The 15,212-nt window shown below is 39.2% G+C and overlaps 1 protein-coding gene across 15 annotated transcripts in view; it reads right to left on the bottom strand.

Annotated features, from left to right (window-relative positions):
• Dys (Dystrophin) overlaps positions 1–15,212 on the bottom strand; it is a 419,847-nt gene that overhangs the window by 110,365 nt on the left and 294,270 nt on the right. The window lies entirely within an intron of this gene.

Genomic DNA, 15,212 nt, shown 5'->3' with positions numbered 1-15,212 from the left:
GTAATAGGCCCTGATCGTATTACCGTGTACCGCTGCGCAGAATAAATAGTGCTTAAAATGCGCACGCTCTGCCAGGGACATCCAAAATTCAATTCGGTCCCTGGACTGGGGGGTAAAAGCTGACAATATCAGCCATCACGAGGGTGCGTACGTTTGCGTGCTTGCACATTTGTGTGCGGCATTGTGCGCGAGGTTTGGTTGGTTTGCCGCACGTAACTATCGCGCGCATGCCGTCCGTTCACGGACGTAGGTCGGTATTCATAGTCCGTTCTTATATTTAAGATTGTCTTAAGCACGGACTTATATTCGCTCTCTTCGTCACACATAGATTGTGTCTGACAAAGAGAGCGAATATAAGTTCGTGCTTAAGACGATCTTGAATATAAGAACGGACTATGAATACCGCCCATTGTCTCCGTAAATGCGCATCAAATATGCCTTTTCGTTCACTATGTACCACTACACTCCGCCGAAATCCCATTGCCTTCTACGAAAGCGCACTGCCGTTTGACAGATCGATTGTTATTGAACCGTCAGTTAGCGTAACCGACGAACCAGGTTTGCTAACTGGGTTAATGGAATGCACGGGGTGCTCTCTATCAGTAACGCAGAATACTTTAAGCAGATGCCAAGTTGCATTAATTGTTCTTCAGCAAAAATTTCACGCTGATTCTAATTGTAAAAATAAATATATCGAAAGTTTCAAACTGACAGATAAACTAAATTTCAATTATACTGTGAATGTATAATAAAAAGTTGGCTAATTAATATTAATTTATAATCGATTTTACTTGAATTTTATCTCGGAAAAATTTAATTAAATTAAAATATTAGCAGAATTATTATTAAACAATTTCAGGTAATAACATAGGATAGAGGAATGTTCCATCCTAGTCCCGTAAAGTGACGATTTGATTTCTGTCTCGTCTCACGTAATATAAATGAAATAATTTGTAAAATATTCAAGTGTCGCTATTTCCATACTTCTCAACTTTGGGACGAATGCGATAAATTCTTGATGTCGTCTGCAGCATTATCGATCAGCCAAACTTTTATAGATGTATAGTAATTTGTTTATCGCGAGTCTCTGACGCTTTAATTAACAATAAAAAGATAATTAATTTTGGGACACTGTGCAAAACGATAGAAATTAAAGATGCATAGCCGATAGTAATCCGGTATATTGGTTACACTTATACATTTGCAGTGTTTTGATTTATCCAGACCGATAACGAGATCGATGCGAAATAGATTTCGTTCGGCATGCGGCAGATAAGCGGAATTTTCGATGTATTTTATGCACAGAGCCGGTCGGTACGGAATTGAATCGCCAATTAACGTCACTAAAGGGCTATTCTGTGAATTATGGAATATACTGTATCGAACGCGCGGATTGCATCAGAAATTCTGGCATTTACAGTACCAGCGTTCCAATATCAGTCTTGAAATATCATTTCTTGTGATTGGAGACCTGCTAATTAACAAAAAAACGTAACTTAACATCAAACAAATTTTCTAACATAATATTATTGAGGGATAAAGAAGTTCTAAAATTTGGTTCCTCTTCCGGAAATTTTGAAAAATGATTGTACATTTTCACTAGGAATGACATCGAGTAATACTTTAAAGAAGTAATGAATCTTCCGAAAAGCTCGTGCAAACTTTTTGCACGGGCAAACGGCGAACGGTAGGTATCTCTAAATGTCACAAGATTTTCCCTCCCCTCTTTCACGGGAATGTTTCCATTTTTCTTACCCCCCCAAACTCACTTTCAGCGTCAACTCGTTTCGGTACGTCACCTTAATCCCCAACCGAACCTAACAAGCCGTGAGTGGCGATCGATAACACGAAAGCAACGTACAACGTCCCGAAGATTTCCGGAAAGCGAGACGGCTTATTTTCTATGACCTTAGGACGTCTGAATGTACGGCGCCTGTTGTTTCCACCGGACGGATGCATCGTTTATGCACTTTCCCGCGCTTGAGAGGACGCCGCGAGCCGCAATGTGTACACATACCGGTAGTTTCTGCAAACGGCGTCGTTGGCGTGCGCGCGCGCGTGTATGTACGTATTCATACGCGAAATCGGAGACGTGTTTGTTCCAGCAGTTCCAAGGAGCGTCAGCATCGTCAGCATCGTCCACCGGACGCGCCATAACCGGCAGCGGGAACCGTTTGTTCGTTCCACGGACATGCTTCGCGTCTTTCCTTCTCCCACCCGCCCTTCCTTTCCGCGGCGGTGTAAGTAAACCCGTTGCGAAAGTACATACACAGGAGAGAAAGATGAACGTGCTCTGGTGAGGCATGACCTGCGGGCATGAATATTTATCGCGGCCACTCAGCAGCGGTTCGCTACTTCTCGGCGCTTGACTCGTAAGCGCGACAAAGCTGAGAGATGTACGGGGTGTACAAGAAATTGCGCGCATTCCACGGCTGCCGCGGCGACAATTCAAAAGAACGACGTTCGTTGCACTCTCAAGGTACAAATAGTGTTCGGCTTACGAGCAGCAAGTGAGTCAAGACGCTCCAACATTCCGAACGGTAACCGAACTTTAGGCCAAATTTAATTTAAGGCGTTAAACTTGAAATACGAATCTTGAAAAACACATACAAATATTATTCCGAATAACTAGCATCAATTATATTTCGAAAATTAATAAAATGTCTCGAATATTCAAGCGCAATTCTTAAATCTTGGCGTGTTCTATAGAGGCGAGCGATGGATGAAATTGATGTCTTAACTGTACCTGCTGTATCGCATCGCACGTTAATTAATCCGAACGAGATAAACCGTCACGGTCCATAGAGATACCCGCATGAGATCATTGCAGACTCCTCAAAGGAACTTGGAAGTTGCATCGTTTGTCCTACGTTTGATTCTGGGACGGTTATTAAGGAAGACACCGTGGGGTCGCTTATGAAACGACAATGACGTTCGTGTCTTGTTACCTATGACCCCGGATTTCGCCGGTGAATAATGTACGTACGAACAATGAAGTTGTCATAACCCTGCGCAGTTAATTATACTGTGAGATTAATTCTTCCGTTTGGACTTGGAAATTAATTTGATTATATACTGCATGTGTAAAGCGAAACTGTAATATTATGCAATATATATGATTAGCGCGTATACAAGTTTCAAAAAATTCCGATATTATTTTCAAAGAATGTGAAATAATATTGGATGTATTTCTTGCGCGATCTGCTATATTTTGTTTGAATACATTCAGTAAAGTAGATAAACATGCAACGCAAGTAGCTTATGTTGAACGTGGCGTCAATTATGCACATCGATGATATATAATTATAAATATCGATCGCGTATATATTATATATAACAAGTATAATGTAATTTAATTACGCATTGCAACTGTATTGCAAGATTAATAATATCAATTACTATAAAGATCATGGCTAAATGTTATATGTACGCAATCGTAGCGTTAATTAACTATTACATTTTATATTTGCTTATCAATAATCAAGTTAAGTAAGGAATTATTATATAAGGAATTATAAATGTTATTTATAAGTTCTCGCTAAACACATTTCTTAATGCGTTACGCGTTAGTTAAGCACAATTCTGTTTCATTTTTCAACGATTTTCCACGCGTTCGAGGTAATCGCGAATAAACGGAGAACGCGCCATCAACTCGAGTTGTCAATAACACGTTTAGAGGATCGTAAGAGTCGCTAAAAATCTGCATCATCGAAAAACGCGTGTTTACGGAGGCAAAGCAGGCGTGACGCAAGCGGAACTATAATGGATATAAAAAGCAGATGCTGCACGCTTCGTTATCTCGCAAAATCTGTCATTGCGTCAATCACAATTTTCATTGATCACCCATTCGTGTGCAGTGGCCTTAATAAACCGGCTCTCGTGTATATCGCGACAAACGAGGCGTCTAAACATATATCCTTAAATAGAGACGACATTTCGTGAGTAATGATAAACAAACCATCTGCACGAAAGCACTCTCCGCCGCGGCCGCTCGTTCATCATCGGCGCTTTCTTTCCGTGACCGCGTTCCGCGGCTGCAATAACGGGTCGGACGCTTTGAGGCCACTGCAACATTTTCGTACACAGGGGTACCGTACACCTAATTAATTACCGCCCCGTATACCCGTCCGCCGCTTCATCGCCAAGTCTTGTACACTCGCCGGGTAAAAAATAGAAGCGCGCTCACCCGCGCGGTAACGGGATTAACGGGGCGGGTAGGGCCGTCGGTCGGGTTCCGTTCTTGGCGTTAGCTAAAAAGTACTTTAATTAACACGTAGCCGCGCGTTCGGGAAGCAATTAAACTCGCGAGGGAAAATATCGCGACACCCGCACCATTCTCGTTAATTGAAATCAAATTACTTGTGCCACGATCAATTATTCGCTCTCTTTTTTTTTCCTCCCCCCAATGACAATGTTATCGTTTTTTATGCGACCTTTCACAAATGTCGCACGTTATTTCGAGGTAGCTTGTTTCTTATTATTGTATGTTATGTTGAATTTTAGCAAATGTATTTCGGTCGCTCACTCGAAGAAAGATGGAAAAAAACGATGGATGTATTTTATGTTGCGCATCATATAACGGATGCACGAAGAATCGTTTCCGTTTCTTAGTATATACAAGATATTTACTGAACTCTCCGGCTTAAATTGTTCTTTGCTCAGTGTGCGCCGCTGTTATTTTTAATTAGTCCGCGGATCGCCAATGGGTGTCCGCGTGCCTTATCTCTTCCGATATTCGTGATGCAATTTGCAAAATGCGGTGCGTAATCCTCTGCATAGCAGCCGGCATTAAGGTATACCGCTGGCGCAGCACATGGCACAGTCGCATAGAAAATAATCGTCGCAGCCCGTACATCGTTACCGTATTTCGCACGTGCTGTACGATGCAATAATCGATTTCGTCGTGACTAAAACACGAAAATGATTACAACGATCGCTATCCACGGCCGAAAATCAACACCGCGGATTTGAATCAATATTCGTTAATAATTATGCAGCCAGAGTAAATAGCATAAACTTCTAATTACTGTTAGACAATCAAGAGTAATTCGGGAAAACCACTTACCGATTATTTGCAGAACAAATCATTACGTCAATATTGTGAGCTCGCGCGCAAAATCATGACAAAATCTCAATTCGCCAAATACAAATACACGTATTTCGTAAAACTATTTCGAGCGCGGTATGTTATTTTCAGTCTCTCGCGTAATTTCTCGGATAGTCGTTTTTCAGACGTTTTTTAATCCTCAAATACTTAATGAGTGAACTAAACGCAGCTTGAGTCGTCGACTTCGCGGTAGGTATTGCGTTATAACTTGAAAATTTCGTCTGTCCGCCCTGGCCCGTTTAATAAAGTTACATTATTACGAGAAAATTGCCCGGCAACGTAATGCCCTCCTCGCTCGACGTCTTTCACGATGGCTGTACACTTTTAGCGTCATCCCCGCAAGCCGTCGCGGATAGTCTGCGCCTTATCGCCCAGACATTTCAATTAGCGTCCATTTCGCGCTTGAGGAATCCTGATTTCGGAACGCGCCATCGCGCACTCGCTCAATTTAGCCAGCCGTCGTCACCTGAAAATTTCAAATCCACGGCGATCGATGAAACAATCGGCGGCGGATGTGCGAGAATGGGAATGAAGCGAAAAGCGCCTAAAAGTGCTTTAGACTTTTACGTGCAGAAAATCTATCCTATTGCGCGGAAAAAGAGGATCTCGCCTGGCTACTTTGAATCCGGGAACCGTGGCGACGGACAGCGCGATTTCGCATAAAAACTTTTCCTCGCTCAAATGTCAAATTTGTAAGAATTTTCAAATAAATATAGAATGCGTGAGATTAAACTATCATTTTTAATAGAAATAATGTAGTAAACTAAAATATAAAAGTAAATAACTTGTAATTATCTCCTTTAAACTTAAATCCCGTATATATAGTTTTGTAATAAAAATATTTCGACAAATTTTTTGTTTTGTTTAAAATTTTTTTACGTTAAAATGTTAACAAATCTTTTAACAGAGTCGATAAAAACTGTCCGATATAGTCAAAGAACGGCTGCGATCGTTTTTCCTATATCGATAAGGGCAATTTATCAGAGGAGCATTTTAAAACGACGTCAAGAGCCATAAAGTAATCTTGTGATTCACATTTTTCCCCACGTATACAATTTTCTAGAAATATACTCATATATTACGGATGATTCCTGTAAATGCCGCTATTCGACATTGATACTCGAGCTCGTCATGGGATATAAGTCGAGAAATTAGTTGAAAAACGCGAGCGGCGTTATATATTCTTTCTCGCTACAAACGAGACGGGATTTCCTGACGATACTCTCATCTCACCTTTGTTTCTCGCGGACGCCAGGAAAAACAGGCGGCAGTTCTGAACAAACTTGTGACGACCATTAAGCGAGATCGCCGGACCGTCCATAAAAGGTGTAATAACTTGGTTTCATGATTGCCATCGTTAAGCGAAGTATAAGCTTTCAATCGAGCATAAAAATGCAATAAATCCGGGATAGCGGCGATCCAAAAGTGTAATTAAAACTCGTGCGTTTTCATACAAAGTTGTGTTCTAGCGTGGCGTTCGGCTACATGGTTGATTGCTATTCGCGTTTTGTTAGAATCGTACGAATTACGCGACTGACTATATTGCGATATAATTGCACTGCACGCAGTGCGCAGTTTTCTTGAGACAATAAGACATCGTCAGAACGTACGCAGCTACACATTAAACTTTCTAACCGGTGTTTGTTTTCCGACAAGACAAAAAAAAAGATGCAAGAATCGGAAAAACTCACTTTTTTTTAATATTGATGCATTATGAATTTTGACAGCACATTAACAGATTATAGTAATATTAAAAAAGTGTTAATATGTAATATCGATCATTATTATTAAAACTTTGATTGAATGTTTAAATTGCGTGAGATACGTCGAACATATTGCGTATACGCACGAAACGATAAAATTCTCTTTGACACTTTGTTCATCATATGGTATTCCCATTGGCATATCACTGTATATTTTGCGTTGTATTTATACTAAAGCGCTTTTGCGTTAATACAAGAGAGCGTGCACGTGTGATTATATAGATAAAATATTGTGATTTAATTTCCGAAATTGTCTCAATTACAATTTTCGCGTAATCATTTTATTGCGCTGTTACTGAAAACCAGGTCACTATGGTAATCTTCATCAACGAACGTGGAAATTAGTCACGCAAATATGTTGATTCTATCATATAATTAATAATTGTTATGCAGTTTAATATTATTACCCAACTATTGGTATTTTAAATTTCAATAAAATCATTATTCCGTGTTTTTTTTATTCAATGGAAAGTAAAGAGAGATTTTATTAATTCTTAAATTTAAATTACATTTTTATAACATTGTTTTTAAAATAAATTAACAATTAATCGAGTCAACCAATTAACTCTCTATTTTCTCAGTTTACTTTTATTTAAATTAATATCGCTAAGTTTCCTTTGAACGCGAGTTGTCAGATTGATCAGATTGATCAGGAACATTAAACTAACATCAATAATATTGTATTCGACGATAATGCATAATGGCTTCTCATGTTTGTGTCGTGACGCAACAACATTGTCACTAATAAAGTCCATTGTCACGAGCAATTGCAATGTCCCGATACATAATTGCAATCGCACTGTTTCTGATGAGGGTATCAATCTTCAATGGAAATACTCGCATTAAGCAGGCCAGACCTACTCCAGGAAGATCTTAATCCTTAGTAATGACTGAACGGATAACGTAGCTTTACGTGTTTCCCATTATCTGCATGAAGCATTAAATACAGCGTGGCAGAAAGCAACCAAAGACGGCACAAAATAAAGATAAATCTGTACGAATTAATAACAATCGTGTATATAAATCTAACATAATTGTTCACGATGAAAATACTAAAACTTAATATTAACAAGTTAAAAGAATATTACGAGTGTGAAAAATTCAAGAGCTCACCAGATTTACTCGACACAAAAAACGACAGTGACACATCACATCTGTACAAGTGCAATTTAATTTTTGAAAGGTCACAATCTTAATTATTAAGATTCAGCATGGAGGCGACGAGGGCGCGCAAAAAGCCAAGCAAGAAGCCCTATCGCGCGATGTACGTCTATCCAATCACGATGATTTATGCGGCCGACCTGCCGCAATTCCACGACGCATAATTGCAATTGCAGCGTCCGTGGCGGCCGTATCAGCTCCGAGTGCAAACGGTCACATGCGCTTCGGGTGAGCAAGCCAACCCCTACGAGAGGGTCTCAATCCCTATTAACAGCCGGCTCGGATAGTCGAGCCGGAGGGAGGATTTGCCAGGGTCAGGAGGCAAAGCGGGTTCGGCGGATGGGCGCAGGGCATCGGAGTGGTGGGATAGTGATGGAAAGGGGCGGTTGCATCCATTCCAGCACCGCAAATGATTACATTGCGGTCGTCCACTAACTGGCCGGCGACCCTCCGGCCGCCGTATCTGTCGATCAACAGAGGGATACCGAGCGGGGTGTTGATGTCGGCGGTCGAAGCCAGTCAACCTTGTCATCGGCTGTCGCCGCCGCCGCAGATCGAATCGCTCTCTTTCGACTTTTCGGCCGCGCCCGCGATTATTCTACGCGACGAGACCCGTTAACATAGCCGAGCGCTATGTGTGCTCGTTGCTGCGAGAGAAACACGCACGAATATGCCATCGGTGAAAATTCCGAGAGAAAAGTTCCCAAAAACTTTGCCATTTGTGTAATACGCGACATTTCCGCAAAAATTTCTGGTAATGTTTGCCAAAGAGAATATTCCATAAAGCAATATTTCGCAAAAATTTTCGAGATATTCCAATACGATAGAAGATATGTGAATTTGATGAACGTCGAGAAATGTTTTTCGACGTCGACAAACAATTTTCTCTATAATACAATACTCGTATTTATTGCACTTGTTAGTACAGTGTCTAGAAATATTCCATGGTTTTTAGTGAGAAAAATATGTTTTAATTTACTATCATATTAAATCTGATTTTTCTTAAATATTATAATTAGAAGCATGAAACATTTTTAAAAATATTTTTTATTCAAAATTTTTATCTCTAAATATTGGATACTATAGTAAATAAAATCTCCAGCATAAGTTTTTTTTTTTAAATTTTTCTAAATTTGCACGTAAGTCCACGTAACCAGAGCTTTGGTGAAATATTGCAAACTCATAGTCGCTTTTTGTGGAGTTATCTTTAACAACATGACTTTCGGTTTAATTGATCGAAAGCTTAGCGACTTTCTTATAGTGAGGTCGAAACACTCGCCAATTAGTCGCGCTTTGTATAAAATCTTCCCAAGTGCCGCTATAAATAAAGCCACGGCAAGCAAAACCTTGCTTGTTAATGCTGAAATTGACCTCGATGTTTTTACTGTACATAAACACTGATTGTGTCTATTAAAATTATATAAGTTGTAAATATATAGTAAAATAAAAAAAAGATTTTAATATATAATATATAATAAATATCGTATTTCCAAAATTGGATTAATAATTCGTCAAACTGAATGTTTTCTTTGTGCAGGCATGTGCATCGTTACGTTTATTATATCAATCTTAATTTGAAGATACCGACGAACCATATCTAACCAAATAATGGAGTTAGTGAACTACCGGACAATGCCCACGTTGATTAACAGGATAACGTAATAATTTTCCTCCTAAGAGCAGAAAATTTTTATAAATAGAACTCCATTAAATATACATATTTATAATTGTTAATTAAATATGTTGATTAAAGTGCTTCAATTTCTTGCAGTAAAAATACGAGAAGGTAAATTAATTAAAAATAAATTACATTTATATTCCAAGAGACCGAGTTGAGAATAGAAATAAATTAAGATTATTAAAGGATTGATGTTACTGAGTCAATGTAGTCATAACATCGATTCGATTTTATCGAAAAATAACGATTAACAAATCATTCAACAAATCAAATAAAATCAACAAGCAAATCAAATAAAAAAATTATATTAGTCTTTGCTTACACGAATAAATAATTCTGCGGCATTTTTGAATCGTTCTTATTGAACTCGCGCGATTTACACGATCCTTAAAACAGAAATAAATTTTGGACAAACGTATATTTTCCTAAAATCCGTATCCCATCGACATCTGCAGGTAAATGATGATAAATGTTTGCGTTGCCGTTGGTTGGCACCTCGTTTTTTCGGCCTTCCTCCCGTTTTCGAAAAATCAATAACGAAAAAATTGGCAACGTATCAACAGCACGTGTTTTTTTTTTATATTGAAGTAATTTAAAATATTGCCACAGAACATCATACGTCATAGTAGACTAATATTGTATTAATTCAGAACGTGTAAAATTAACTTCATGTAATTTTATCTTCTATTTATTATGATCACAAGATCTGGTTGATAAAATAAATCGTGTGTTTATTTTACAAAATCGTCATATTATGTAAATGTGCAAAATATTTTAGCAGTTGTACCACTTTTATAATATGTATATCATCCGAGTGCAATAAACGCAAATTGACAAAAATACCTCTGGCTTGTTGAACCATATTGAAAAACCAGTTTTACACCAAAAGGATTAATCGAGAGTACGAATGATGCATTAGGTAAGTGGAACGCATCTGCTAGCTGCGCTTTCATTTGAAGCGCAATTTGATCCACATCGCGAATTTGAAACTCTAGGGCTGAACTTTAACAGAGACGAATAATGAAGAGGCACGAATGAACGAGAACGCGCACCATTTCATCAAAATGATTTATACGTGGAAGCTCTTGCGCCATAATTTCATACTTTCCATGCGCCGAAAGCTATCGAAAGCGCTTGAGTCGAGTGTGTAAGGTTAAGTAGGGATCGACGAATTTACATATTTCATTATTTAATAGCCAGCTGTGGTCATAATTCTTCCGCTGCACGTGTCGCATGCCAGGTTCGCGCAACAAATTCGACACCCTGTAGAGCTAAAGGCGATGCACAATTAAAGAACCGATGAATTAAGAGCAAAACTCTTGAATTAATTGAACCACATCTTCTTTCAATTATAAATTTAATGAAACGGTACTCGGTGCTCTTGTCTATAAAAATATATAAACAGCAATTTGCGGTGACTACATAATCAATTCAATATTTAATTGCTACGATTCACGATGGCGATCAAACTCCTCATTAAGAAACTTACAATTAGTGAGACAGTTTCGAAAGAAGTGCTCTCATTTCGTACTCGTCGCGGCTTATAATTTCCCGATTTCGCATCTCCATTGGAAATCGCTTCGTAAAAATGATGCACTCGAGTGAAATTATTAATTATATCCTCTACATACAACAATATCTCTTATATATTGAAATCTCACAACAAGTATGAAATGCGAGCACTTCCTCAAACTTTCGATATTCAATTCCATATCCCTGGATACAGACGCATAAATCGTATGCCGCCACCGACGCCGACGCCGCCGGATTTCTCGTAAATTTCATCTTTTCGGTAGAGATCCGGCACAATATTCTACCCGACTCCGTACGTACTCGATAAAAATATCGAAAAATGTACTTCGAGCAGGACGCGCGTAATCGCCATATTTCGTTATCGACATAGTAACGTACAACGGCGCGAACGGCGCGTCCTCGGTTACGCGGTTATTTCTAGAGAGATGTCGATCTCTCGAATACTCGAGGATCTCTCGTCCCCCAGGTTCAATCTAGCCGGAGAGCCCGTAGATCCGCCAGGTAACGATTATCGCGTATTGCCGCTCGTATCTCCGGGCTTGCTGCACTTGCTGTTGCACTCAAGAGTGCCTCGTTGCGATGGAAATTATTAATAACCTTCTCGCAACCCAGACAGCGAGAAGTACGATGTAAATGGCTGAGATAGAAAGAGAGAGAAAGAGAGAGAGAGAGAGAGAGAGAGAGAGAGAGAAAGAGAGAGAGAGAGAACGAATCGTTGTTCGAAAGGGCGATAGGCTCTTGCCGAAGAAATGGCTGCCGGCTGATGGATCGAATGCGAATAGAGCGTTACTTGGAGGCGTGAGGTGATGGATCGTCCAGCAACCGGCTATTCATAAGCAGCTGGTTATTGCGGCTGGTACCTGGACTCCTACATTGATACACGCCGGGAGAAAATCGACTGCAGGGAGGTGAACAGGCGCTTGATTAAGTGAGAAGAAAGATGATACGCTTGTTGCGGGCTTATGCGAAACAATTTCGCGAACTGAGCTTCATGTAACGTCAATGAGGTCTATGAGGAAGATTAACGCGTTTCGATGGTATCCGTTGAAAACATTCTTTAATATACTGTTAAATTAGATAAGATTTGTGTTGATCCGTGTTCATTCTGATTTGCACGCACAATAAAATCTAGACGCGCGCGCGCGCGCGCTCAAATCTGGCTGGTATTCTTCAAATATCATAAAAAATATTAAAGAATGCTTTCGCATGATTAAAATAATAATTCAATTATATAAAAAGTCAACTCTATGCTCTATCGTGAATAAATTAAGATGTATTGGGGAAAAAAACCTGAGAAAGCATAGAGAAACGGATGTTGGGCAATTTTCTTGAATTACAAATGTCACGGCATTTTCGACAAAGGCAGATTAAAACGCGCCGCGCAACACTGCAGCCCGATATAAATCAGCGGAACGCAGGTGCAATGCATCGATCAACTGAAATAACAGTGCTCCTATGAGGTGAGCTATTAGTAGCCGCGGCAGTAATCTGCGATTTCGCCATTACAAAATGCATTCAGCTGCACGGCTGTTTTTAGTTACATTGTCCATTTACGTTTTTCAGTTTATGACAACTTCGAATAAATGTAAAGTGGCGTTCAACAATCGCGAACATCTCATATTACATGTTTATTATTTATATTGAATCAATTTATATCGAATAACACACATGATAAAATCCAATTAAAAAAAAATTGTGTACTAAACAATATACACGTAACAGTTAAACTGAATTTTTGTAACTTTATATAGATACATATTGGCTCGATATATTTTCAAATTGATAAAACCAAAATTGAGATTTTGAATAATAATCGCGAACATCTGATATCACATGCTGAAAGCAGCGTGATTCACACGATGTACGATGTCGTGATGCCACCGAACACGAATGAGATAAAATCGATGAAGGTAGTCGGTACATGTAATCGTAAACTCATCGGCGGAAACGCTGTAGCTAATGACGCGAATCGTTTCACGAAGCCACTACGGGAGAAATATAGGGCTGTCCACGTTTCGTTTCCTCCGTACTTCTTGCCGCCATCGATTTGTGCTTCAGGACTGAAAAACGATAGGGAACTGCGAAACGACGATATGGCGGACTGGCGCGGTGTAGCGAGAAAATTAAAAGCTTGCGGTTTCATACCTTTTCGCGGCTCAATATAATATATTTTTTGGAAAGTAATCCATCATTCAATAATTCATGTAAGATACGTTATGTATTTATATTTGTTCAATAATCAATCCTTTTGTAATCAGTGTTTGCACTACCAAACACTATTTATCAATTCAAAAAAATGATAAATTCTCTTAATATATATATATATATATATATAAGAAAATACATAAAATTTTATAAGAGCACTGCATTAGACAGATATTTGGAATGATAATCAAGAAAAGATATATATATATATATATAGCGATGTCTCGAAGAAATTAAATTTACTTGCCGTTCTTCGTCTAGAGAAATCGATAATGTAAAGCGGACGAGTTGGATTTTTACATGATAAAGCCGACAAACGAGAACGAAACTGGGACAAACTCTTGCGGAAAAGAACGTAGTGGGCTTCGTGCGGGATTTGCAGAAATAAATGTGGCTTTCTAAACTTAATGTTGGATGTATAGAGGGCACGAGGAAGATCGGTATAGACATAAATGTTTCGCTTATCGTGTCGTATCGATTTCTCATTCTAAAAACATTCTGCCTTTTAAAATTGTAATTATTACCACGAATAATTAACGTGTGCAAGATTAATTCATTTTCGAATACATAATCTTTTGGCTTACTGTAATATCGCAGATTCCTGACGAAAGGCAGGAAGCTTTGAAGAATTTTAATTCTGCAGGAAATTGAATATTTCATGTCTGCGCGATTCCAATTGGAAAATTACACGTAGGAATGTATATCTGTAATAAATGTGTTTTTTCTTGGATTCTTCCAGTGCAAAATTCTTGGAATTTCGCGCGACATAGCCGAGGGTTGAAGACGGAAGAACGCGTTGTGATTCGTGAGCTTTTCTGAAGTGACCCGACCGTCGAACTTGCACCTCGGTACAACAATGTTTGCGGGAAGAGCCGGCAGCTGCCGTGCCTTAACCCTTTGTCTGCCCCTGAGTACGAGGGCATACGCTAAAGTGCTCACGTTAATTGCCGCCGCTGGAATTTCCCGGTTCGCGAACCTGCCGAAAATTCCGGGACGGCGCAAAGCCCTTGCGGCGCGTTTCTCAGCAAAAGCGGCCCCTCATAGACGTCTTCGTCGACAATGACGGCAACGATGACGCCAACGTATGACAATACCAGCGTTCTTCCCTCTAATCCACCCCATTATGACTGCTTAATGTGATTTTCGTTATTTGCACGCGGTTGCGTTCAAAATACATGCGGTCTGAAATGCGTCCATTGTAGATATCGTAGTTTGCACGAGACACGTGTTACATTGTGAGAATTGTCTCACTGCGAGGATACGATTAAGACTCTGTAATTCGCACTCACGAATAAATTTATCAAATATTTCGCACATCGCGACCGAGAGACGCTTTCTACGATTTACTGCAATTTATAGATAAGCTGCTACATTATTCTCGCGCGATATTTTTTTTTAGTTAAGAGACTTGTATAATAATTCATCGGCGTCACAGCAAATTATTTATATATTTCACCGTGAATAAATATGCTATGCAAATACATAAAAAAAGTACAAGCTGATGATCAGCGATAAAACAAATTTGCCAACACCAGAGCATAACGCGATACGTATGCAATTACTGATAGCCTTGCGGTTCATGCTGCGTAATATATCATGTTGTCATTGTAAAGTAAACCGTAGTCTGCTCCTCCAATCAGGATTTTACACTGAGATTTCCAACATTCTTGTGCAAATCATGAAAGTTGTTTGACTAACCTTTGTTACACAAAATAAAAATCGGGATAAAATAATTGATTTATGTTTAAATTTCTGCCCTTTTCTT

The sequence above is a fragment of the Linepithema humile genome, chromosome 5 (genome assembly GCF_040581485.1).
Source record: "Linepithema humile isolate Giens D197 chromosome 5, Lhum_UNIL_v1.0, whole genome shotgun sequence".
In the NCBI taxonomy this organism is placed as follows: domain Eukaryota; kingdom Metazoa; phylum Arthropoda; class Insecta; order Hymenoptera; family Formicidae; genus Linepithema; species Linepithema humile.
The sequence above is the reverse complement of the archived record's forward strand: the minus strand, read 5'-3'. Positions and strand labels throughout refer to the sequence as shown.